Genomic DNA, 5,062 nt, shown 5'->3' on the forward strand with positions numbered 1-5,062 from the left:
TGATACTTCCAAGTTGGTGTAATAGCCTGTAAGAAGTAGTAAAATTCAAGTTTTAGGTACTGATTATTGACTTTTTAGCTGTCTTTGGTGCCTTGGACATGAGCTAGGACCTTAAGATTCTGCATGAAAGGAGGACTAGCAGCCTAATTGCACGGGAGAATGTGAACAGTGTTCATATAGAGTAAAAACCTGAGAAATCCGTTCGTTTTCGTCATTTGTTATCGAATCGACTTAAAGCCAAATCGTCACATTGGCCGCTCTTCTCTCTGAAACCGTTGTACTTATCGTCTGCAAAGCTATGTCGCGTACTGCGGTATTCGGAGACACTAAAAGCACCATAGTAGAACACAGATGAAGCTTCTAAGATGATGTAATAGGCACTAAGAAATAGTACAATTCAAGTTTTAGGAATCGGTTATTGACTTTTTACCCTTGTTTGGTGACTTGGACATGAGCTAGCACCTTACGATTCTGCATGAAAGGAGGACTAGCAGCCGAGTTGCACGGGAGAATGTGTAAAGTGTTCATATGTAGTAAAAACCTGAGAAATCCGTTCGTTTTCGTCATTTGTTACCGAATCGACTTAAAGCCAGATGGTCACATTGGCCGCTCTTCTCTCTGAAACGGTTGTACTCACCGTCTGCAGAGCTATGTCGCGTGCTGCGGTATGCAGAGACACTAAAAGCACCATTGTAGAACACAGATGATACTTCCAAGTTGATGTAATAGCCAGTAAGAAGTAGTAAAATTCAATTTTTATGTACTGATTATTGACTTTTTAGCTGGCTTTGGTGCCTTGGACATGAGCTAGGACCTTAAGATTCTGCATGAAAGGAGGACTAGCTGCCTAATTGCACGGGAGAATGTGAAAAGTGTTAATATAGAGTAAAAACCTGAGAAATCCGTTCGTTTTCGTCATTTGTTATCGAATCGATTTAAAGCCAGATGGTCACATTGGCCGCTCTTCTCTCTGAAACGGTTGTACTTACCGTCTGCAGAGCTATGTCGCGTGCTGCGGTATGCAGAGACACTAAAAGCACCATAGTAGAACACAGATGATACTTCCAAGTTGATGTAATAGCCAGTAAGAAGTAGTAAAATTCAAGTTTTAGGTACTGATTATTGACTTTTTAGCTGGCTTTGGTGCCTTGGACATGAGGTAGGACCTTAAGATTCTGCATGAAAGGAGGACTAGCAGCCGAGTTGCACGGGAGAATGTGAAAAGTGTTAATATAGAGTAAAAACCTGAGAAATCCGTTCGTTTTCGTCATTTGTTATCGAATCGACTTACAGCCAGATGGTCACATTGGCCGCTCTTCTCTCTGAAACGGTTGTACTTACCGTCTGCAGAGCTATGTCGCGTGCTGCGGTATGCAGAGACACTAAAAGCACCATAGTAGAACACAGATGATACTTCCAAGTTGATGTAATAGCCAGTAAGAAGTAGTAAAATTCAAGTTTTAGGTACTGATTATTGACTTTTTAGCTGGCTTTGGTGCCTTGGACATGAGCTAGGACCTTAAGATTCTGCATGAAAGGAGGACTAGCAGCCGAGTTGCACGGGAGAATGTGAAAAGTGTTCATATGTAGTAAAAACCTGAGAAATACGTTCGTTTTCGTCATTTGTTATCGAATCGACTTAAAGCCAGATGGTCACATTGGCCGCTCTTCTCTCTGAAACGGTTGTACTTACCGTCTGCAGAGCTATGTCGCGTGCTGCGGTATGCAGAGACACTAAAAGCACCATAGTAGAACACAGATGATACTTCCAAGTTAATGTAATAGCCAGTAAGAAATAGTAAAATTCAACTTTTAGGTACTGATCATTGACTTTTAGCTGGCTTTGGTGCCTTGGACATGAGCTAGGACCTTAAGATTCTGCATGAAAGGAGGACTAGCAGCCTAATTGCACGGAAGAATGTGAAAAGTGTTCATATAGAGTAAAAACCTGAGAAATCCGTTCGTTTTCGTCATTTGTTATCGAATCGACTTAAAGCCAAATCGTCACATTGGCCGCTCTTCTCTCTGAAACGGTCGTACTTATCGTCTGCAAAGCTATGTCGCGTACTGCGGTATTCGGAGACACTAAAAGCACCATAGTAGAACACAGATGAAGCTTCTAAGTTGATGTAATAGGCAGTAAGAAATAGTACAATTCAAGTTTTAGGAATCGGTTATTGTCTCTTTACCCTTGTTTGGAGACTTGGACATGAGCTAGCACCTTAAGATTCTGCATGAAAGGAGGACTAGCAGCCGAGTTGCACGAAAGAATGTAAAAGTGTTCAAATGTAGTAAAAACCTGAGAAATCCGTCCGTTTTCGTCATTTGTTATCGAATCGACTTAAAGCCAGATCGTCACATTGGCCGCTCTTCTCTCTGAAACGGTTGTACTTATCGTCTGCAAAACTATGTCGCGTGCTGCGGTAGGCGGAGACACGAAAATTATCATAGTAGAACACAGATGAAGCTTCTAAGTTGATGTTATAGCCAGTAAGAACTAGTACAATTCAAGTTTTAGGAATCGGTTATTGTCTTTTTACCCTTGTTTTGTGACTTGGACATGAGCTAGCACCTTAAGATTCTGCATGAAAGGAGGACTAGCAGCCGAGTTGCACGGGAGAGTGTGTAAAGTGTTCATATGTAGTAAAAAACCTGAGAAATTCGTTCGTTTTCGTCATTTGTTATCGAATCGACTTAAAGCCAGATGGTCACATTGGCCGCTCTTCTCTCCGAAACGGTTGTACTTACCGTCTGCAGAGCTATGTCGCGTGCTGCGGTATGCAGAGACACTAAAAGCACCAGAGTAGAACACAGATGATACTTCCAAGTTGGTGTAATAGCCAGTAAGAAGTAGTAAAATTCAAGTTTTAGGTACTGATTATTGACTTTTTAGCTGGCTTTGGTGCCTTGGACATGAGCTAGGACCTTAAGATTCTGCATGAAAGGAGGACTAGCGGCCTAATTGCACGGGAGAATGTGAAAAGTGTTCATATAGAGTAAAAACCTGAGAAATCCGTTCGTTTTCGTCATTTGTTATCGAATCGACTTAAAGCCAAATCGTCACATTGGCCGCTCTTCTCTCTGAAACGGTTGTACATATCGTCTGCAAAGCTATGTCGCGTACTGCGGTATTCGGAGACACTAAAAGCACCATAGTAGAACACAGATGAAGCTTCTAAGATGATGTAATAGGCAGTAAGAAATAGTACAATTCAAGTTTTAGGAATCGGTTATTGACTTTTTACCCTTGTTTGGTGACTTGGACATGAGCTAGCACCTTAAGATTCTGCATGAAAGGAGGACTAGCAGCCGAGTTGCACGGGAGAATGTGTAAAGTGTTCATATGTAGTAAAAACCTGAGAAATCCCTTCGTTTTCGTCATTTGTTATCGAATCGACTTAAGGCCAGATGGTCACATTGGCCGCTCTTCTCTCTGAAACGGTTGTACTTACCGTCTGCAAAGCTATGTCGCGTGCTGCGGTATGCAGAGAACACAGATGATACTTCCAAGTTGATGTAATAGCCAGTAAGAAGTAGTAAAATTCAATTTTTATGTACTGATTATTGACTTTTTAGCTGGCTTTGGTGCCTTGGACATGAGCTAGGACCTTAAGATTCTGCATGAAAGGAGGACTAGCAGCCGAGTTGCACGGGAGAATGTGAAAAGTGTTCATATGTAGTAAAAACCTGAGAAATCCGTCCATTTTCGTCATTTGTTATCGAATCGACTTAAAGCCAGATCGTCACATTGGCCGCTCTTCTCTCTGAGACGGTTGTACTTATCGTCTGCAAAGCTATGTCGCGTGCTGCGCTATGCGGAGACACTAAAAGCACCATAGTAGAACACAGATGAAGCTTCTAAGTTGATGTAATAGCCAGTATTAAGTAGTACAATTAAAGTTTTAGGTACCGGTTATTGACTTTTTAGCTGGCTTTGGTGCCTTGGACATGAGCTAGGACCTTAAGATTCTGCATGAAAGGAGGTCTAGCAGCCGAGTTGCACGGGAGAATGTAAAAGAGTTCAAATGTAGTAAAAACCTGAGAAATCCGTCCGTTTTCGTCATTTGTTATCGAATCGACTTAAAGCCAGATCGTCACATTGGCCGCTCTTCTCTCTGAAACGGTTGTACTTATCGTCTGCAAAACTATGTCGCGTGCTGCGGTAGGCGGAGACACGAAAATTATCATAGTAGAACACAGATGAAGTTTCTAAGTTGATGTAATAGCCAGTAAGAACTAGTACAATTCAAGTTTTAGGTATTGATTATTGACTTTTTAGCTGGCTTTGGTGCCTTGGACATGAGCTAGGACCTTAAGATTCTGCATCAAAGGAGGACTAGCTGCCTAATTGCACGGGAGAATGTGAAAAGTGTTAATATAGAGTAAAAACCTGAGAAATCCGTTCGTTTTCGTCATTTGTTATCGAATCGACTTAAAGCCAGATCGTCACATTGGCCGCTCTTCTCTCTGAAACGGTTGTACTTACCGTCTGCAGAGCTATGTCGCGTGCTGCGGTATGCAGAGACACTAAAAGCACCATAGTATAACACAGATGATACTTCCAAGTTGATGTAATAGCCAGTAAGAAGTAGTAAAATTCAAGTTTTAGGTACTGATTATTGACTTTTTAGCTGGCTTTGGTGCCTTGGACATGAGCTAGGACCTTAAGATTCTGCATGAAAGGAGGACTAGCAGCCCAATTGCACGGAAGAATGTGAAAAGTGTTCATATAGAGTAAAAACCTGAGAAATCCGTTCGTTTTCGTCATTTGTTATCGAATCGACTTAAAGCCAAATCGTCACATTGGCCGCTCTTCTCTCTGAAACGGTTGTACTTATCGTCTGCAAAGCTATGTCGCGTACTGCGGTATTCGGAGACACTAAAAGCACCATAGTAGAACACAGATGAAGCTTCTAAGATGATGTAATAGGCAGTAAGAAATAGTACAATTCAAATTTTAGGAATCGGTTATTGTCTTTTTACCCTTGTTAGGTGACTTGGACATGAGCTAGCACCTTAAGATTCTGCATGAAAGGAGGACTAGCAGCCGAGTTTCACGGGA

The sequence above is a fragment of the Schistocerca gregaria genome, unplaced genomic scaffold (assembly GCF_023897955.1).
Source record: "Schistocerca gregaria isolate iqSchGreg1 unplaced genomic scaffold, iqSchGreg1.2 ptg000305l, whole genome shotgun sequence".
Classification (NCBI taxonomy): domain Eukaryota; kingdom Metazoa; phylum Arthropoda; class Insecta; order Orthoptera; family Acrididae; genus Schistocerca; species Schistocerca gregaria.